Source organism: Aquarana catesbeiana, linkage group LG11 (genome assembly GCF_042186555.1).
Source record: "Aquarana catesbeiana isolate 2022-GZ linkage group LG11, ASM4218655v1, whole genome shotgun sequence".
NCBI lineage: Eukaryota > Metazoa > Chordata > Amphibia > Anura > Ranidae > Aquarana > Aquarana catesbeiana.
The window spans coordinates 150,169,719-150,192,851 of record NC_133334.1 but is presented as its reverse complement, the minus strand read 5'-3'; positions in this window follow the sequence as shown (position 1 = coordinate 150,192,851).

The following is a 23,133-nucleotide window of genomic DNA, read 5'->3' as shown; positions in this document are numbered from 1 at the left end:
TGACAGCCAATAGGGATGAGCTTCGAGTTCGAGTCGAACTCATGTTCGACTCGAACATTGGCTGTTCGCAAGTTCACCGAACAGCGAACAATTTGGGGTGTTCGCGGCAAATTCGAATGCCGCGGAACACCCTTTAAAAGTCTATGGGAGAAATCAAAAGTGCTAATTTTAAAGGCTAATATGCAAGTTATTGTCATAAAAAGTGTTTGGGGACCTGGATCCTGCCCCAGGGGACATGGATCAATGCAAAAAAAAGTTTTAAAAACGGCCGTTTTTTCAGGAGCAGTGATTTTAATAATACTTAAAGTCAATCAATAAAAGTGTAATATCCCTTTAAATTTCGTACCTGGGGGGTGTCTATAGTGTGCCTGTAAAGGGGCGCATGTTTCCTGTGTTTAGAACAGTCTGACAGCAAAATGACATTTTGAAGGAAAAAACTCATTTAAAACTACCCGCGGCTATTGCATTGCCGACAATACACATAGAAGTTCATTGATAAAAACGGCATGGGAATTCCCCAAAGGGGAACCCCGAACCAAAATTAAAAAAAAAAATGACGTGGGGGTCCCCCTAAATTCCATACCAGGCCCTTCAGGTCTTGTATGGATATTAAGGGGAACCCCGGCCAAAATTAAAAAAAAAAAATGACGTGGGGTTCCCCCTAAATTCCATACCAGACCCTTATCCGAGCACGCAACCTGGCAGGCCGCAGGAAAAGAGGGGGGGACGAGAGTGCGGCCCCCCCTCCCTCCTGAACCGTACCAGGCCACATGCCCTCAACATTGGGAGGGTGCTTTGGGGTAGCCCCCCAAAACACCTTGTCCCCATGTTGATGAGGACAAGGGCCTCATCCCCACAACCCTGGCCGGTGGTTGTGGGGGTCTGCGGGCGGGGGGCTTATCGGAATCTGGAAGCCCCCTTTAACAAGGTGACCCCCAGATCCCGGCCCCCCCCCCCCTGTGTGAAATGGTACCCCTACCATTTCACGAAAAAAGTGTCAAAAATGTTAAAAATGACAAGAGACAGTTTTTGACAATTCCTTTATTTAAATGCTTCTTCTTTCTTCTATCTTCCTTCATCTTCTGGTTCTTCTGGCTCTTCTGGTTCTTCTGGTTCTTCCTCTGGCGTTCTCGTCCAGCATCTCCTCCGCGGCGTCTTCTGTCTTCTTCTCCTCGGGCCGCTCCGCACCCATGGCATGGGGGGGAGGCTCCCGCTCTTCTCTTCTTCTCTTCTTCTTTTCTTCTTTTCTTCTCTTCTTCTCTTCTTCTTCATTTTCTTCTCCGGGCCGCTCCGCAATCCATGCTGGCATGGAGGGAGGCTCCCGCTGTGTGACGGCGCTCCTCGTCTGACAGTTCTTAAATAATGGGGGGGCGGGGCCACCCGGTGACCCCGCCCCCCTCTGACGCACGGTGACTTGACGGGACTTCCCTGTGGCATTCCCCGTGACGTCACAGGGAAGTCCCGTCAAGTCACCGTGCGTCAGAGGGGGGCGGGGTCACCGGGTGGCCCCGCCCCCCGTTATTTAAGAACTGTCAGACGAGGAGCGCCGTCACACAGCGGGAGCCTCCCTCCATGCCAGCATGGATTGCGGAGCGGCCCGGAGAAGAAAATGAAGAAGAAGAGAAGAAAAGAAGAAAAGAAGAAAAGAAGAAGAGAAGAAGAGAAGAGCGGGAGCCTCCCCCCCATGCCATGGGTGCGGAGCGGCCCGAGGAGAAGAAGACAGAAGACGCCGCGGAGGAGATGCTGGACGAGAACGCCGGAGGAAGAACCAGAAGAACCAGAAGAGCCAGAAGAACCAGAAGATGAAGGAAGATAGAAGAAAGAAGAAGCATTTAAATAAAGGAATTGTCAAAAACTGTCTCTTGTCATTTTTAACATTTTTGACACTTTTTTCGTGAAATGGTAGGGGTACTTATGTACCCCCTTACCATTTCACACAGGGGGGGGCCGGGATCTGGGGGTCACCTTGTTAAAGGGGGCTTCCAGATTCCGATAAGCCCCCCGCCCGCAGACCCCCACAACCACCGGCCAGGGTTGTGGGGATGAGTCCCTTGTCCTCATCAACATGGGGACAAGGTGTTTTGGGGGGCTACCCCAAAGCACCCTCCCAATGTTGAGGGCATGTGGCCTGGTACGGTTCAGGAGGGAGGGGGGGCCGCACTCTCGTCCCCCCCTCTTTTCCTGCGGCCTGCCAGGTTGCGTGCTCGGATAAGGGTCTGGTATGGATTTTTGGGGGGACCCCACGCCGTTTTTTTTTTTTTTTTTTTGGCGCGGGGTTCCCCTTAAAATCCATACCAGACCTGAAGGGTCTGGTATGGAATTTAGGGGGAACCCCACGTCATTTTTTTTTTTAAATTTTGGCCGGGGTTCCCCTTAATATCCATACCAGACCTGAAGGGCCTGGTATGGAATTTAGGGGGACCCCCACGTCATTTTTTTTTTTTAATTTTGGTTCGGGGTTCCCCTTTGGGGAATTCCCATGCCGTTTTTATCAATGAACTTCTATGTGTATTGTCGGCAATGCAATAGCCGCAGGTAGTTTTAAATGAGTTTTTTCCTTCAAAATGTCATTTTGCTGTCAGACTGTTCTAAACACAGGAAACATGCGCCCCTTTACAGGCACACTATAGACACCCCCCAGGTATGAAATTTAAAGGGATATTACACTTTTATTGTTTGACTTTAAGCATTATTAAAATCACTGCTCCTGAAAAAACGGCCGTTTTTAAAACTTTTTTTTGCATTGATCCATGTCCCCTGGGGCAGGACCCAGGTCCCCAAACACTTTTTATGACAATAACTTGCATATAAGCCTTGAAAATTAGCACTTTTGATTATTCATGTTCGTGTCCCATAGACTTTAACGGTGTTCGCATGTTCGAACAAACTTTTTTCCTGTTCGCATGTTCTGGTGCGAACCGAACAGGGGGGTGTTCGGCTCATCCCTAACAGCCAACATCTAATAGGCTGAAAAATGGAACACAAAGAGCATGATTTAGCCTGCATCAAGCATTAGTAAATGTTTTCAATCTGGTACCTTAACAGTGCCAAGAACTGAAACACAGAGCTGTAGAGACAGCATGAGATGGTAATGCTGGCAGAGCAGAAGCGTAGCAGGAGATGATAATGATAGCAAGAGGTGTTAACGTGTGACAGGAGATGGTAGTAGTGGCAGGCCAGAAGTGTTAGTAAGAGAGGGTAAAGTGAGGCACGGAACGAGAAGGACTAAAAGGAAGGGTAGTGTAGGGCCGGGCATGACAGTGTGCCCAAGGGAGACACGGAAAGGGTTAACAAAGTTGAGAAAAAGGTAGTATTGGTAAAGGGGAGGTAAGTTAGGAAATATTGTGAGAAAGGGGAGTGGTAGTATTAAAGGGGGGGAGGAGTAAAAAGGGTGCAGTGTGAGGAGAGTGCAACAGAGGAGGCAGTTTTACACACCTGCTCCTCTACAATGGCCGCCATTGAGGTACTTTTAGAGAGACTGAGGAAAGCAGCTGAGCAGAAGGGACCCGAGTGGCTGCAGAAGCAGATAGGAGACATTGGGGAGGAAGAGCCAGCGGAACCAGCATCGAGTGAGGTGTCTTACCGCGCGCGGAGGTCGCGGCCTCCGGCGTGTCTTTCGCCAGGGCCTGCATCTCGGCCCGCGCGTGTACCCAGGAGCCCGAGGGAGGATCAGTCGGTCCCCCGGGAAAAAGGAGGCAGATACAGGTCGATGCGGCTCCCGGGCGGTCTACACGCCGCCGGCCGCACTCGGGAGGCGGGGCCACAGGCCAACATGGCACCAGTTCCCCGCCAGGCGATCATAGACTACAACACAACGGATCCACAGCAAGAGGCGGGTATCCGAGGAGAGCAGCCAGAAGGGACTTTCAGTGTCCAGGCAAGGGACTCGAGAGAAGCGGTGAGGATCAGGAGGGGACGGAGCTTATCGGCGTAGCGGGCTGCTGGAGTCAGTGCTGAAGAGGGTCGGGTGAATACTGGCCAGAAGAGCAGAAAGAACGATGGAGGAGGGGACAAGCGTGTAAGAGCACAGGTGGTCAGGACAGGTCAGCGACGCCTGTCTGATGGCAGCGGACCTTCGGGGGTGAGGAGGGCCCCATCACCAACTCACGCTACGGCCTCTGGGGCATCACCACCCGGGCGGCTTCCTAGTCAACCAAGTGTGGAGTTTGACGATCGGTCGGAAGGGGACAGGGGCAGCGCTAGGTGGGTGCTTGGGTGTGCTCAAGCCTCCCCGAAAATGATTTAAGCACCCCCATAGCACCCCCAAAATCCACATGGTAGTATTTGCAGATGTTATTGTTTTTTTGTTTGTTTTTTCCTTGCCTGCGTGTTCTCTATTGCTGCCTAGAAGCTGGGGACTCTTTTTTGTTGTGGAAGGATACAACAGCTGCGGCCGCAGAAGCCGAAAATCTTTAGCTAGACCCGGCACAGACTCATTTTAGAGGCGGATGGATATCCACCTCTCTGCTGCCTCCTCAGCCAATGGTAAAGACTGTACCCGCCCCCTTCCCCCAGCCCGCCTTTTATGGTTTCTGAGAAGAGGAGATTCGGCAGCTGGAGAGAAAGAGGGGAGAGGACACAGCCTGCTATGGGGGGACACATTCTTCAGCCCAGCACTGAGAAACAGTGAGTTGTGTTTGTCTGCACTGCTGCCAGCATGGAGAGAACAAGCTGGTTTCTACAGTGTGGGAAGGTTAGCAGAGGAGAGCAAGATGGTTTATCTACCTATCCTGTATTCTGACACCTGCATTCCTCTCTGCCAGCACAAGTCACATGGATCTTACAGAAACCGACAAGTAGAAAATGCAGGATTTCTGAGTCATCTATCCATCCATTCATCTATCCTTTCATTTACTTATCCATCCATCTATTCATCCATCCATTCATCTATCCATTCATTCACTCACTCATCCATCCATCTATTTATTCATCCATTCATTCATCCATCAGACCACCCATTCCTCATTGCTGGTGTCACAATACAAGAAGAATAGATTGACAAATTAAAGATATTCTGATGGCATTATACTAACCCTATATTTCCCACGCTTTAGTAACAGACCGGAGCTCTTGTACATAGCGCACTCCTGATCCCTGCATTGTGTACATAGCGCACTCCTGATCCCCGCATTGTGTATGTAAGGCACTCCTGATCCCCGCATTGTGTATGTAAGGCACTCCTGATCCCCGCATTGTGTATGTAAGGCACTCCTGATCCCCGCATTGTGTATGTAAGGCACTCTTGATTCCCGCATTGTGTATGTAAGGCACTCCTGATCCCCGCATTGTGTATGTAAGGCACTCCTGATCCCTGCATTGTGTATGTAAGGCACTCCTGATCCCCGCATTGTGTATGTAAGGCACTCCTGATCCCCGCATTGTGTATGTAAGGCACTCCTGATCCCCGCATTGTGTATGTAAGGCACTCCTGATCCCCGCATTGTGTATGTAAGGCACTCCTGATTCCTGCATTGTGTGCGTAAGGTACTCCTAATCCCTGCATTGTGTGCATAGCGCACTCCTGAACTCTACATTTGCGTAGGTGGCACACTGCTGATCTCTGCATTGCATATGCAGTGCACTCCTGATCTCTTTCCTGAACCCTGCATTGTGTGTGTAGCGCACTCCTGAACCCTGCACTTTGTGAGTAGCACAAGCCTGAATCTTGCACTTTGTAAATGTATGTAAATAACGCACCCCTCCGCTGTGCACTCTTAACGTGGCACACTCTATGCATCCCCATACACCCCCTATGCTCGTTGCACACTCCATGCATTTCCCACACACCTCCTATGCTCGCTGCACATTCCATGCATTTCCCATACACCTCCTATGCTCGCTGCACACTCCATGCATCTCCCATACACCTCCTATGCTCGCTGCACACTCCATGCATTTCCCATACACCTCCTATGCTCGCTGCACACTCCATGCGTTTTCCATACACCTATACTCACAGCACACTCCAAAAATGATTTTCAATGCCAGAGCAAGAAGAAGCCAAAATGACCCCTCAGCTCTTAAACACCCATGTGAGTCTTTTTTTTTTTTTTCTGTACATTGCTTCAGGGAGGGGAGAACCAAATTCTGCAATAGCCTGGACAGTCACAGCTCCTTGGTTTAGTGTAGGCAGTGAAGGAAACAGAGGAAAGCATTCCCTATATACTGTATGTTGTGTATATTTACACACCGGGAGGCTGTTGTTACAAAATGCTCAGGGGCGTTGTCAGAGGGAACACAGACACCTAGTATTCCTTTCTCACAGAAGAAATCATGTTTACTATAGAGCCCAGGTCGGCAACCCATGGACCACGATCTACCAGTCGATCGCATCCAGGTGACTGGTAGATTGGTCCTGGGCTTACCGACCTTCTGGCACAGATTGTGGATGAAGGCGGCGGCCAGCCACAGAACAAGAAAAGCAGGGCAGGGGGGAGCAGGCAGCCGCGGGGGCATCAAGCCTGCCTCATGAGCCAATGCCTTGTCCATAGTTCCGGCTGCAATGTGGAGTGGAGTGATGCCAATAGCAGTCCGCCCCTCATTCTTGGTAAATCCACAGCAGCTGGAAGTTCTGAAAGAAGTTAAGGTCAGTAGGCATGATAGGGCACAGTAAAAGCTATGTGGGTACAATAGCAGCTATATAGGCACAATACCATAAAGATGCTATTGAGCCCATAAAGATACTATTGAGCCCATACAGATGCACAATATTAGCTATATTGGCACAACATGGCATGTGTACACCTTTGGCTGCTACCTCTGAAGCTAAAGGGAGTAGGGATTGGGGAAGGTAAAAGTGTGACGCAACCACAGGGTTTTACCAACCCCAGTCTCACGTACCACCGTCAAATGCAGCTAAGGGCTGTTTTACAAGTGGAACAGGCATCCCTGTTCCTCTAAAAAGTGATCTAAGCATGTTTGGCAGGTTGTGAAAAGGCTGATTCAATTGCCTAACCGCTAGTGCAAATGAGCCCCAACATTGCTGGTGTGGTGTCACAGTATATCTCATTATAAGAAAAGTGAACTTTCCCTCTGAACACTCTCCCTCATGTTACCATTAAAAAAAAAAAAATCTAACCTGATAAATATATATTCCACCAATCAATTTAACTTACATTTGAGGAGGAGGTGGTAGGTTTTCTACAACTGCAGTGGAGATCAGTGAGGTCACAACCCGATTTTGCTCCCTGGCAGGAGTGCCTGGATCATAAGGCTGGCTGAACAGTATTAGAAATTGTTTGGCAGCTCTTGTATTTGTATGTGTACAATTGCTCGCCTGGCTGCTGTGTGTTATTGTGGGAACAATCCCTGATGCAGGTAATGCTGGAGGAAGATTAACTATCTGAGGTCCGGTTGGTGGTATGCTGATTGCCTGTGGAACATGACCATGCATTGTTGGGCCTGCTATCTATGGCCTTAACCTCTAGTAAGCAGGCTGAACTCTCACCCAGTGGGTTATGGTGGTAGCTGCTAAATAGGTTGCAAAGGATTCACTCTGCTTGCAGACAATTCTACTGAACTTTGTTGATGTGAAATTCTAATAGGGGTCACTTGTGTTGCACGTTGCACTTTAGATGTATGCACAGATTAAATTTTTTTTGTTTTTATCACATATTTAATTTATATATTATTGATATTTTTTATGCTTTTACTGCTTTCTTTGAATTATTGTGGCGTACATTGTGGTGATAATTACCTTTAGCACATTTTGTTTTTTTTTGGAGTATGGGACAATGTGCCTGACTGCATGGCCTGTTTTCAATGTGTGACTGAGTTTTTAGATTCTCTGGCTTCTTTGTGGCTGTTGACTTTTTATACTTAACTACCCCACTGAGTTGAGGTTATTGCTGGCCCTGACATATGCGGGGGGCTATAATTGTTGGCCTCAATGGAACTTTTACTTCACAATCTCTTCAGTGTACCTCCAGGCTCTTTTTAGCCTATACAAAGAGGGAAAGGTGGCACACTACAAGCTATAGATCGGGAAAAATCACTCACATTTGGCCACACACATTTTAGCCACACCCATCCTTTGGCCATGCCCACACATGCAAATTTTGCGGCGCGTGCCACATCAGCACCCTCGCTTTTTCTTCCAGCACCTGCACAGCACCCCCAAAACATTTGGGCTGGAGCCGCCCCTGCCCCTGACTTGGAACGCACTGATAACATGGGATAACCTAAATAGAACAGGAGAGTACTCCCCCCGGGTGTCCCCCTTAGCTCCACTGGAGGGTTTCCCATGGTTCCCACCGGGGGAGGGAGGAGGATTCCTGGGGGCATGGGGGAGGGATGGAGATGTCACCTGTGGCAAGTTTGCCCCGCAGGGGACCTTAGCAACTTATTCAGAGCTGGTTACAGCACTAGGGAATATATCCATATCAGGATGGAGATATAACCAAATGATAAGTTTTTTAAAAAGATGAAACCCCTTCTAAGACCATTAAATTCAATAACTAGGTTTGAGAACCGGTGCGTACACCTGGGGGAAGGCAGACATATGTTGTCCCAGATGTACAGCCTGATACTTAGTACCCAAAAGAAAACAATCCCATACTTTGTCAGGGAATGGGAAAGAGAACTAAATAAAGTATTGTCAGATGAACAAATTAAAAAAATGATCCAATCAACGTATTTAACGTCCATAAGCTCATATGCTCAGGAAATGGCCTATAAATTTTTGACAAGGTGGTATAGGACACCAGCAAGATTAAATAGGATATATCCAACAGCAGATGCCTGGTGCTGGAGAGGGTGCGAGCAAAGGGGTACATTTCTTCATCTGTGGTGGGAATGCCCAAGGATTAAGGAATTCTGGGAAGCAGTTGCACCATGGATCGAGAGGTTAGCCCCTAGACCTATAGAGTGTGCACCTTTGGATTTCCTATTTCATGAAACAACTGGCCCAATTAAGACCTATAGGAGGAGCATTACACCACATTTATTAAATGCAGCCAAAATATTAATTCCGAGATTCTGGAAGCAGACCGCCTGCCCAACATTAGAAGATTGGAAAAGGGAGGTCAACCGGATAATGGAAGCGGAAAGATGGATTCATGTAGTAAAAGATAAAAAAGGGGAATTTGAGGACATATGGGCAGGCTGGATACAGTGTGTACAGGGGATAGATTAAGAGGGAAACACAAAATGAGAAGGTGTAGGGAGCCATGGCCATATAAAGACCTTGGAATAGTCACATAGGGCATAGGGGTTTAGCCAGGGAGGAAAAGGAAGGAAGTGGGTTTTTTTTTTTTTTTTCTTCTGCTGTCTCTTCCCCCCTCCCCATTTCTTTTACCCGTATAATGAGATACCTGATCTGGTGAAAGGGGGGGAGGGAGGTGGTAAGCTGAATTTTTTTTTTTTTTTGCTATCATCTTCTCTCTTCTTGTATGCTGTTAGGGTTCGGTTAATGTGCTGGCTTGAAGGCGCTTGGTGTAGGGAATGTCACTAAGGAAGGGGATATGAAGATTGAAACACACAATCAATGGGAACTATGCTAGTCACATATTTTTTATTTTTTTTTTTCTTAAAAAGAAGGGAAAAAAGGAGAAAAAAAAGGAAATTATATATATATATATATATATATATATATATATATATATATATATATATATATATATATATATATATATATATATGTTATATTTAATATGGCCATTAGTGGCCTCTTACATTATAGGGGGTTTGGTAACACATGGAGGTAGGAGAAGGATTTTCTAATTTAGGTTTAATTGGATCACTTTAAATAATTTTTTTTTTTTCCTTATTACAATACCTTTTTTTTTTCTCTTTTTTAGAAGTGAGGAACAAGGCCATGAATGGCCAATATATACAATTATGGAATAACTAATAATAACCACAGGGTGTGTATGGGTGGGGTGGAGGTTTCTTTCCTTTTTTTTTTTTTTTTTTTTTTTTTATATTAGAAGTGAGGAACAATTATGGAATAACAATAATAATCACAGGGAATGTATGGGTGGGGTTGTGTTTTTGTTTTTTTTTTTGTTTTTTTTTTGTTTTGTTTTGTGTGTTTTAGGTTTGTTTAACCTGTTGGTGTGTAGGTGTTGGGAGTGTCAATGAGGAATTGGATACACAGATTGATACGCACAATTATTGGGAATTTCATTAGTCACAGGATATACTTGGTTGTCGAACACATGTCTGGTGTGGGAGGGGCTTGAGACAGGCAGAGGTTTTCTCTTTTTTTTTTTTTTTTTTTTTTTTGGGAGGGAATAGGGTCAGTTGTAAGAGAACGATGTTGCCAGTTGGTCTCTTGTTAATGTCTAATATGTTAATCTTGTGTAGTTACTGTAAAGTATGAAATTAAGGATGTATAATTGTGAATTGTGAAAAGTATAATAGAAAATAAAAAAATTTGATTATATAAAAAAAAAAAAAAGAATTCACCGCTGCCAGCGGGAGAGGAGACGAGAACTCCCTACGGCTGTGGCAAATTATATACCTCGCTTGCCACCTGATTATTCCACTTCCAGTGCCAGATCTGAGGAAAAACCAATGCAGTTAGGCTCCACCCGTCTATCTGCCTAGGAACACACACGCCGGCGTAACATGGGACTCTGCTTATATTGTGACCTCAAGGGTCATATGCTCTGTTCTTGCCCTCCAGGACCTAGGTGAATGTGGGGAGGTCACCTTAGGTCTGTTTTCATCTCCCCAGCAGGACAATTGTATACTTCTACCCACTGTTATCCACTTTGGGACAGGGGCTCATGAACTGCTGGCCTTTGTAGATCCTGGAGCCGCTGAGAATTTTATTGATAAGACTCTGATTACCGCTTTGTCTCTGGAAACACAAGCTCTAGATTGCCCAGTCCATCTGATTTCTGTGGATAATCGGCCTCTCACAAAATCTAGTGCTCCAATCCACCGATCCTTTCCAGTTACAATTCAATACAGTTTTTCCACTGTCTGAGCCAGAGAAACCTTCTTTGCAAAAGTATATTCAGGAAAATCTAGCTAAGGGTTTCATCCGTCCCTCCACTTCTCCCATAGGCACAGGATGCTTCTTTGTCCCGAAGAAGGATGGGAGACTGAGACTTTGTGTTGACTACAGAGGTCTAAATAAGATAACTGTTCCCAATCAGTATCCTCTTCCTCTCATCACAGAGTTGTTCTCTCAAATTCAGGGAGCCAAAATCTTCTCCAAACTGGACTTAAGGGGAGCCTATAATCTAGTGCGCATCCATGCAGGAGACGAATGGAAGGCGGCTTTTAACACCAAGGATGGTCATTATGAATGTCTTGTCATGCCTTTCAGTCTCAGTAATGCGCCAGCTGTCTTTCAGAACTTTATGAATGACATTTTCCTGTTGGGTCGCTTCTTGCTTGTATACATAGATGATATTTTGATATACTCTCCCAATCTTGAAACAAATCAAAGGCACGTCTGCTCATTATTGGCCTGATTAAAGACTCGCTCCCTTTTTGTAAAGTCCAAAAAGTGTTTATTCCATGTTAAACAAGTACCTTTCCTGGGCTACCTCATTTCTGACACAGGCCTCACCATGTATCCATCCAAGAATCAAGCCATTGTAGACTGGGCACCACCTTCAGACCTGAAGGCAATTCAGTGCATCCTGGGCTTTGTAAATTTCTATGGAAAATTCATTAAGAACTTTGCCACCATTGCACATCCCATCACCTCTCTCACCAGGAAGACTCAGACTAAGTTTAAATCGACTACTGAAGCCCAGGCAGCCTTCACTCAGTTGAAGAAAGCCTTTACCTCTGCACCAATTTTACGCCATCCTGTTCCTGAGCTGCTTTTTTTTGTGGAGGTAGATGTATCTGAAGTAGGGGTGGGGGCGCTTTTGTCACAAAAGGATCCTGTAAATGCTGCCATCCAACAATGTGCCTTCTTGTTCCATAAATATTCCCCAGCAGAGCGCAATTATGATATAGGCAAGAGAGAACTTCTAGCCATAAAGCTAGCTTTGGAGGAATGGAGACATTGGCTGGAGGAAGCTCGCTATCCATTCATAGTCCTGACTGACCACAAAAACCTTGAATACATCCATTCTGCTAAAAGACTGAACTCACATCAAGCCAGGTGGTTATTGTTCTTCTCCAGATTTGACTTCACAATATCTTATCTACCAGGACAAAAAACATCAAGGCTGATGCCTTGTCTCAAAGCTTTTTATCAGAGTCTCCTCCTCCGCTTCCTCCACAACTCATTATCCCTGGGGATCAGGGATGAGCCGAACACCCCCCTGTTCGGTTCACACCAGAACATGTGAACAGGCAAAAATTTCTTCGAACACATGAACACCATTAAAGTCTATGGGACTCAAACATGAATAATCAAAAGTGCTAATTTTAAAGGCTCATATCAAGTTATTGTCATAAAAAGTGTTTGGGGACCTGGGTCCTGAGGCGCTCAAAGGCACCAGGATATAAAGTTGGTGACAAAATGTGGCTATCATCTGTCCCTGCATGTTCCATATAAAAAACTTGGCCCAAAATTCATCAGGCCATATCAAATTATAGGGATTGTTAATCCTGTGCCCTGTAGATTAAAACTTCCCCCATCCATGCGCATTCCAAATGTCTTTCATGTTTCATTGTTGAAACCTGTTCATTCCAGCCTCCAATTAAATGAACCAGAACTTGTGGACGTGTTGGACAGTCAGGAATATAAAGTGGCATTCATTCTTGATTCCAGACGAGTGCGCAATTCCTTACAATATCTCGTTCATTGGAAAGGTTTTGGCCCAGAGGATAGATCTTGGGTCCCAGCTTGTGATCTTCATGCTGACCAACTTAAGAAGAAGTTCCATCTTCGTTTTCCAAGTAAGCCTGGGGGTGCAGGGGCAACCCCTTGAGAAAAGGGGGGTACTGTCAGTGCTAGGATCCCTTTAAGACCCAGCAGAACTCACCTGAAACAGCCTTTGCCTGAGAAACAACAGTGATTGGCCAGATAACCTTTAAATCACCTGTATCAGCACACAATTAGTGCTTGTGATACAGTTGTTACCTTTCAGTGCTACTGCTTGACCCAGCTGATATCTGCTCTGTATATTTCATGTATGACCCGGCTAGTTTTGACCCTGCTTGCTGGCTTCTGATTCGGTGCCATTTGGACTCTGATCTACCTGTGTATGACCCAGCTTGCCTAGACTACGCTGTGCCTGATTCTACTGTAGTACCTTCATCTGCAGCGGTGAACTACAAGCACCATCCAACATCTCTTCATCTGCAGCGGTGAACTACAAGGTCCAGCCAACACCTACCTTCATCTACAGGGGTGAACTACAAGTCCCAGCTGACCTGCTCTGCTTAGACCTGCTCATGGTTAGGGATGAGCTTCGAGTTTGAGTGGAACTCATGTTCGACTCAAACATCGGCTGTTCGCAAGTTCGCCGAACAGCGAACAGTTTGGGGTGTTTGCGGCAAATTCGAAAGCCGCGGAACACCTTTTAAACGTCTATGGACGAAATCAAAAGTGCTAATTTTAAAGGCTTATCTGCATGGTATTGTCATAAAAAGTGTTTGGGGACCTGGGTCCTGCCCCAGGGGACATCGATCAATGCAAAAAAAAGTTTTAAAAACGGCCATTTTCGGGAGCAGTGATTTTAATAATGCTTAATGTGAAACAATAAAAGTGTAATATTCCTTGAAATTTCATACCTGGGTGTCTATAGTATGCCTGTAAAGGGGTGCATGTTTCCCGTGTTTAGAACAGTCTGACAGCAAAATGACATTTCAAAGGAAAAAAAGTCATTTAAAAGTACTCACGGCTATATGAATTGTCGGTCCGACAATACACATAAAAGTTCATTGATAAAAATGGCATTGGATTTCCCCACAGGGGAACCCCGAACCAAAATTGAAAAAAAAAATGGCGTGGGGGTCCCCCTAGATTCCATAGCAGGCCCTTCAGGTCTGGTATGGATTTTAAGGGGAACCCCGCGCCAAAATTTTTTTAAAAAATGGCGTGGGGTCCCCCAAAAATCCATACCAGACCCTTAACCGAGCACGCAACCTGGCAGGCTGCAGGAAAAGAGGGGGGACAAGAGAGCACCCCCCCTCCTGAACCATACCAGGCCACATGTCCTCAACATTGGGAGGGTGCTTTAGGGTCCCCCCCAAAGCACCTTGTCCCCATGTTGATGAGGACAAGGGCCTCATCCCCACAACCCTTGCCCGGTGGTTGTGGGGGTCTGCGGGTGGGGGGCTATTCAGAATCTGGAAGCCCCCTTTAACAAGGGGACCCCCAGATCCTGCCCCCCCATGTGAAATGGTAAGGGGGTACAAAAGTACCCCTACCATTTCACAAAAAAAGTGTCAAAAATGTTAAAAATGACAAGAGACAGTTTTTGACAATTCCTTTATTTAAATGCTTCTTCTTTCCATCTTCTTTCTTCTATCTTCTTTCTTCTATCTTCTATCTTCCTTCGGTTTCTTCCTCCATCTTCTTCTTAAGAAGCCCCCTGCCCGCAGACCCCCACAACCACTGGGCAAGGGTTGTGGGGATGAGGCCCTTGTCCTCATCAACATGGGGACAAGGTGCTTTGGGGGGGACCCCAAAGCACCCTCCCAATGTTGAGGGCATGTGGCCTGGTACGGTTCAGGAGGGGGGGCCGCTCTCTCATCCTCCCCTCTTTTCCTGCGGCCTGCCAGGTTGCGTGCTTGGATAAGGGTCTGGTATGGATTTTTGGGGGGACCCCACACCATTTTTTTTTAAATTTTGACGCAGGGTTCCCCTTAAAATCCATACCAGACCTGAAGGGTCTGGTATGGATTTTGAGGGGGGCCCCACGCCTTTTTTAAAAAAAAATTTGGCGCAGGGTTCCCCTTAATATCCATACCAGACCTGGAGGGCCTGGTATGGAATTTAGGGGGACCCCCACACCATTTTTTTCTTAAATTTTGGTTCGGGGTTCCCCTGTGGGGAAATCCCATGCTGTTTTTATCAACGAACTTTTATGTGTATTGTCGGACCGACAATTCATATAGCCGCGAGTACTTTTAAATGACTTTTTTTTCTTTGAAATGTCATTTTGCTGTCAGACTCTTCTAAACACAGGAAACATGCGCCCCTTTACAGGCATACTATAGACACCCTCCAGGTACGAAATTTAAAGGAATATTACACTTTTATTGTTTCACTTTAAGCATTATTAAAATCACTGCTCCCGAAAAAACTGCCATTTTTAAAACTTTTTTTGCATTGATCCATGTCCTCTGGGGCAGGACCCAGGTCCCCAAACACTTTTTATGACAATAACTTGCATATAAGCCTTTAAAACTAGCACTTTTGATTATTCATGTTCGAGTCCCATAGACTTTAACGGTGTTCACGTGTTCGAACAAATTTTTGCCTGTTCGCATGTTCTGGTGCGAACCGAACATGGGGGTGTTCGGCTCATCCCTGCTCATGGTATGTGCTCTTGTTTCTTGAACTATTTTGCATAATCAGCACACCTGAACTGTTACCTGTTATCTGCTCCTAGTCTGACATTGAGTTCCTTATGGACCCTCTGGTGCAAGCCATCTGGTCCCGATGACTTATTAATGTTACGTTTTTCAAGTCTATTTCTAATTCTGTACTGTTAGCTATGAGGGTGTTCCTGTGATGTGTCATGAGGATAAACATTGTAGTTTTGGTTACTGAAGTCGCCGATTTCCTCAAGAAGACTGAGGAGAAGAATAAATTCAATACCTTCGCCATCTCCCGAGCCTTAGTAACCAGATTCCCTTCATCATTCTTTATGGGACAAATGTGATCTGACCTCCCTTTCTTACTATTTATGTACTTAAATAATTTCTTGGGATTTTCTTTACTCTCCTCCTCTATGTGCCTTTCGTGTTCTATATTAGCCGCCCTGATTGCACCCTTACATTTCTTGTTGCATTCTTTGCAAAGTTGGAATGCTGACGATGATCCCTCTGCTTTGTATTTTTTGAAGGCCTTCTTCTTTGCCATTGGGATGCACTGGCTAATTTCCCTATTTAATATGCTCTTAAAACATATCCGTTTTTCCTCCGTGTTCTTTGTTCCTAAGATTTTATCCCATTTAGTATCTTCTAGCAAGGATCATAGTTTAGAGAAGTTGGCTCTTTTGAAATTCAGTGTCTTTGTATTCCCTTATGTTTCCTATTTATGTAATTTCGACTGAATCTAATTGACATGTGATCGCTGATTCCTAAATTGCCCCGTATTTCCACATCCGTGATCAGGTCTGTATTGTTGGTAATCAGTAGGTCTAGTAACGCTTTGTTTCTAGTTAGTGCATTTACCATTTGACCCATGAAATTGTCCTACAAGACATTTAGGAACTGGCGAGCCTTAGATAAATGTGCGGTTCCTTCCGCCCAGTCTATGTCTGGATAAATAAAATCCCCCATTATAATGACACTTCCCATCCTTGCCGCTAATCCAAATTGTGATAGGAGGTCCGCCTCCCCTTTCCTCCCTCTGGTTAGGGGGCCTATAGTATACTCCCAGTATTACCTTTCCTTTAGTTTCCTCCTTTTGTAGCTCTACCCATAAGGATTCCACCTCCTCCCTTGCTCCCTTATGCCCCGTACACACGGTCGGATTTTCAGATGGAAAATGTCCGATCGGAGCGTGTTGTCGGAAATTCTGGCCTTGTGTGGGCTCCATCGGACATTTTCCATTGGATTTTTCGACACACAATGTTTGAGAGCAGGCTATAAAATTTTCCGACAACAAAATCCGATTGCGTCAATTCTGATCGTGTTTGGCCTGTTCCGACGCACAAAGTGCCACGCATGCTCAGAAGAAATTCCGACACGGAACAGCTCGGTCTGGTAAACTTAGCTTTCGCAATGGATACAGCACTTTCGTCACGGTGCAATGTAAAAAATGGTTTAATACAGCGCACTCTCTTCTTCTTTATAATGTCAGAAGAATGAAGTAGTTTTGCTGCTCATATTCACACAGACTTCTCACAAACTTATTTCTTTATTATTTATCGGGATTCCCTTAATATATTTTGATTTGTCACGTCTCACAAAAATATGTTTGTGTTGTTTTTTTTAATTTTTTTTAAAGGCAGATTGATTTTTTATTTTAGGTTTGTATTTTTTCAAAGGATGATCTTTGTTTTATTTTATTTTTAGTTTTACTCCAGAATATTTTTGTGTGTGTTTTGTGTGTCAAGTTACCACAACACCATTATTATCTTGTATTATTTAATCTCGATGAAATTGTTTGGTGTTGGTGTCCCTTGTTAATTTCACATTGTATTTTTGAAATGTACCTGAATCCTCACAAACAAACTGTCCTTTTAGAAGGAAACACACATAGGCAAGTATAATTGAAACCAAAAATCCTTTATTAAGGGATCAGAACCAAACAAAGAGGGAGGCAACGCTGGATAAACAGGAGAAATTAGCGAAGCCTTGGACCCCCAGGGCAGACATCAATTCTTGAACATCAAAATTTGTGGCCTGAGGAGTCCATATGTAAGGAAGTGCAGTCTGGTCCAGACGTCCCAGAGATCCGGAAAGCAGCAGATGACATCTGTGTCCCCAGGCTGTGGTACCACAAGAGGCTGCATCTTTTGGCCGACCAGACTGAACCCATGGCCATCACTTTCTGGTCTTCCTTCCACACTTCCTTCCTGGCTGTGGCTCTGCTGTTGGAGATGTGGCAGGAGGAGGAGTAGGACCTGGAGGAGGAGGAGGACTAGTAGGACCTGGAGGAGAAGGAGGAGGAGGAGGACCTGGAGGGTCTGGTGGGTATCAGATGTTATTTGGGCCCTCAACCCCTTATTGAGAGCCTCCAAAATTAATGACTCACATATGAGTTGTTGGCCCTCCTCCATCTGCTGCATTTTACAGGCAATTATGCCAGCAAAGTCCTCCTCCACGGTGTGTGGTGCTCCCAGGGCCTCTGTAGCCTTCCAAAAGAGGCCTATGGCAGCCTCCTCTAGGGTACTCCTCTTCCTGCCACTTTCTCTTTGCAGGTGTAGGGGAGGGACCGGCATATCAGGCAGCCTGCTCGGCCCGGCCACCTCCTGGCTGAGACTTCCCTGTGTATGAAAAAGGGACATGGTTTAATGTTTTGCATCATCAATCACAATCCTAAATTAGTACTCCAAACTAACATCTAGTTAATATCATTGATTGGACAACCTGAACTATTTAGAGGAATGCTATACCTGCTCAATCTGGGCTCCTCCACATGTTGTTGCCTGGAAGGCCCAGGTTGGGCGTCAGAAGCCTCAGCTGGGGGGGGAAGGAAGCATGGAAGGAAGACTGGAGAGTGATGGCCTGGGTTCAGTCTGGCCTGCCAGAAAATGCAGCCTGTCATAGTACCACATCCTGGGGACATAGATGTCATCTGCTGCTTCGGAACTCTGGGAATCCTGGACTTTCTGGCGCTCCCTTACATATGTGCTCCTCAGGCCACCAATTAGGATCTTCAAATATGTGATGTCTGCCGTGGGGATCACCTGCAGCGGAGATGTCCGGTCCCCCGGTGAGGAGAGATCTCGGCCCGCTATTCGACACGGCGGGAGCCGACGGGAGTCCCAAGATGGCCGCCAGCACGGACCTCACACAGCCACACGCGGCCCAGCACCCCAAGGCTCCTGAACACAGGCCGGTATTAACCCCACCGACACTCACTTATGCCCAGGCAGCACAGGGGCCCCCAACCGTCCATCAGAATCCCCATCAAGGCTCCCAGAAACCCCAGGCCTCTGCTAAGGCCTCCACAGGCTCCTCAAGCCTGACTCACCAGGAGCTGTCTCCCCAGGCCCTATCCATACAGGCCCAGCTCTCAGGGGCAGCTCACCTGTCCTCAGGCTTCTCAATCACTGACTTTACACAATTGCAAGAAGACATGTTTATTAAATTTTCCTCATTACTGGAGAAAGGCCTGGCCAGCACAGCACATCAGATCACTAATACGATCAAAGCTGACCTATCGAGTATAGGCTCAAGAATAGAAGCAATTGAGGAAAAAGTTGAGAGCACGGTCTCTAGAAGCTCACCTACAGTCTATTCAAGAACAACTCGATGTGGCCCTTTCCAGGATAGACGAACTCGAGAACAGGTCCAGGAGGTATAATTTCGGAATTAGAGGCCTCCCAGAAACCTTCACGGATATTCCCTCCACGGTACAGGACATTATCTCTGCAATCATTCCTAATATCCCCACTCAGCGCCTCGAATTAGACAGGGCACACAGATCCCTTGGTCCCCCCAGACAAGATGGCTCACCCAGAGACATAATTGTGAAACCACACTTTTTTACGATCAAGGAGGAAGTCATGCGACAATCTCGTCAGAACCCCAAACTGCAACACAGGGGACATCAGATCCAGATTTTTGCGGATTTAGCTCCCTCCACTATTCAAAGACGCAGAACTCTAAAACCACTTCTCTTGATCCTATCACAAAGGGACATTAAATACCACTGGTCCTTTCCTTTCGCAGTAAAATTCACATCTCAGGGTAAAACCCACTCTTTTTCCAGTCTCCCAGAAGGTGAAAAACTGCTGCTGTCCCTTAAATTCATCTCACAGGAAGCTCCAATGGACTTTTCTGCATCCTCATCAGGCTCGACAAAACGCCCTCCACCAGGCAGCCCTGTGTCACCCCTGTGGAATAAGAACACGTCCAAGAGGAGCAAGGATGGAAAACCCTCATAAGGCCAGCCTGGTCTCTTATCTTTTCTCTGTCCCAGCAGGGACTTTTTTTGGGGTGGTGGTCCCCACAGTTGTCGGAGCTGGAGCTCCACAACCCATCACGGTTCAAAGGCTTGATAAGCCCATCACCCGAATTACACCTCCCAATGCACTTTATAGCACCAATTCCCCCCAACGAAAAACCCCTCCACAGGGGAAGGAAAGCAACCCTCCAAGACCAGAATATCTACATCCTTCCCTATAGCGGAACTGTCCAGCAGACTCAGACGCCCTCCAGCAGACGTTCGGATCTTCGGGACAATAGTCCTAGCGGACTGTAGAGTTGATTTAGTCTTACTGGGACTTTGGTACCTAGCCCCGCTCTAGTATAGGGCAAGATTGCTTGTAGGTCTAGCTAATAATGACCAAAAGTTTGCAAGATATGCTTAGAGGGTAGGGGTGTTTTTACCTCTACAGTGTAGAGCCGGGTCGTTTAGGTTACGCACCAAGTCAGATTTGGGGTAGGGGGGGGTGGAAGTGCTACAGCGGGTGGGGAGTTTTCGTTTTTGATTTAAGCATTACGCTATATTACTAGTTAACCTGGCATGCAGTGCCATGAGTACAGGGCTGTTTGAACCTTACTACAGTTGTTCTTTTACGTTAGTGTGTAAGTATTAATGTTTTACCTTGACAAAGAAAGGGTCCGGGGTGGATCCCTTGTGCCTCCTCTCATTTCCGAAGAACCTTAGTGTCCTTTGGATTTGGGACTTCAGTCGGCCTCCCAGGTGGACTGAAGGTTAAATTTGGGATTATTGCGGAAAATTTTCCACAAGATCCCAAGGGTCATATTATGAGACCCATGTCACTATTATTGTTGCTCTTATATGTTTGTTTGTCCTTTTCTACTCTTTGTATCCGCTCATCCCTTTTCTTTTTTCCAGCCGTCCTGCGGGCAGGGGCCTCGCACCTCTCAGAGATAAACATAGAAGACACCCATTACGTATCTTACCTTTTATCTTAGATATGGAAGACTTCAATTGGTGAGTGACTGCTTGATCATGAGTCCCCCTCCCCTCTGCTCAAATGACTGACACACTTACACTAGGAAACGATCTCAAGGTGGCCTCTCATAATGTTCAGGGCCTGAATTCACCTAGAAAAAGAAGACTAGCCTTGGATCACTACAAATCTTTAAGACTTGATGTAGTTCTCCTTCAAGAGACTCACTTTCCCATCCGGTACACCCCCAAGTTCCTTCACTCTTATTATCCATCCTTCTTCTTAGCGAATGCCCCTAACAAGACTAAGGGGGTGGCAATCCTACTTTCCAAAAACAGCAAATTCTCCTATATTTCTGATTATACAGATCCGGGGGGAAGATTTGTGGTGGTGAAGGGTACCCTGGAAGGAGTTTTATACATGATTATCTCATATTATGCCCCGAATAAGGGTCAAGCAGCCTTTTTCCAGGGACTCCTCAGTACAATAGAACCCCTATTAGAAGGGAAGGTCATTATGGGAGGAGATTCTAACGTGGCGTTTGACCAGGGCTTGGACAAAACTAGACCCCCCAAGGACCAGCTCACACGCCCCACGAAATTAAGCACCAGAATAGCTAAGCTGCTACATACCCATGGACTTATAGACATCTGGAGGGAACTAAACCCCAAAAGTAGGGACTACACACACTTCTCCGCCCCCCACCAATCTTACGCCAGGATTGACCACATACTTATCCCATCTTCACTTATACCCCTCTCCAAAAAAGCTGCAATATTGGACACAGCCTGGTCGGACCATTCTTTGGTCCTCCTCACCCTGAGAAATGTCCTCTCGGGGCGAGGTGGTTCCTACTGGCGCCTAAATGAATCCCTGCTCTCTGACCCTCGCTACTGTAAGGAGATAGCAGACTCCATTAAAGAATACTTTACCCTGAATGACATAGATAATATCTCCCCGGAGGCCCTTTGGGCCGCCCACAAGGCAACCATTAGAGGCATTCTAATCAGGATCGCGACTCAATATAAAAAGGAGCGCTTAATAGATATTCAACGCCTTGAAAAAACATTCCTATCCTTAAAAGCAGAACACAAAAAACACCCGAACAGGTCCATTTCAGAAAGGTTAGACGCGACTAGACTTGAGCTGAACCTCGCCTTAACGGCCAAAGCAGAGAAAAACATCAGGTGGAGTGGAGCCAAATTTTACTGCCAGAAAGACAGATTCGGCTCAATGCTAGCCTCCAAACTCACCCCGAGGTTTTGATCCTCCTCCTTCCCTAAACTAAGAATCGCAGGACATCCCCCAACAGCTAACCCGAACAAAATAATGTCAGCCTTTCATGAATTTTATGAAAATCTCTACAAATCCCCCCAATCAGGGAAGGGCCCTATAACCACGGCCTTTCTGGACAATTTGCAGATCCCTTCAATCTCCAAAGATTGCAGGGATCTAATGGAAGGAGCCTTTTCAGTAGAGGAGGTCAGGACGGTTATAAAAGGCTTGAAGCCCGGATCAGCCCCAGATGGCCTCTCGGTCCCCTACTACACACAATTTGGAGAAATTTTAGCTCCTTACTTGGCTAAATTCCATTAAAACAGGTACTCCCCTGGATACACAACTGAATACTGCATTTATCTCGGTCATCCCCAAACCCAACAAAAATCACGAGGAAGTGGAAAATTACAGGCCGATCTCCCTGATCAATAATGACCTCAAAATTCTCACCAAAATCCTGGCCAACCGCCTCTCATCTTTTATTAATCTTTATATACACAAGGACCAGGTTGGTTTTATACCAGGGAGACAAGGACCGGACCAAATTAGGAGAGCAATAGACATTGTCTCCATCCTCCAATCAAATTGGGAAGGGGGACCGAAACAGGAAGGATTTCTCCTCTCGTTGGACCTCCATAAGGCCTTCGATTCTATCGAATGGCCTTATCTTTTCTCCTTACTGGAGAAATGGGGCTTCGGTCCCAGTTTTCTTGGGACCCTTAAATCCTTATACTCCACTCCAAAAGCAGTAATTCGCTTACAAGGCCATTACTCCAAACCTCTATCTATAGCGAGAGGCACTAGACAGGGTTGTCCTCTATCCCCTTTAATTTTTGCCATTGCGATTGAAACCCTAGCAATCGCAGTCAGATCGGACCCCAATATACTAGGAGTGGAATGCGGCGAACAAGTCCACAAATGCGGGCTATTCGCCGATGATATGCTCTTATTCATCACATCACCAATGACTTCCCTCCCAAATCTGTGTAAACTCCTAAAGGAATTCTCACGGATCTCGGGCTTAAAGGTAAACTACTCAAAATCATCCGCCCTGAACATTTCCCTCAAACCACATGTGGTCTCTTCCCTCCAGAATGCCTTCGAGTTTAGATGGAGTGACACTTTTATTGACTATTTAGGAATCAAGCTCACTGCGAAAACGGAGCTACTTTATTCGGCCAACTTCCCTCACACATACCGCAAGCTAGAGTCAGACCTAGGCAACTGGGCA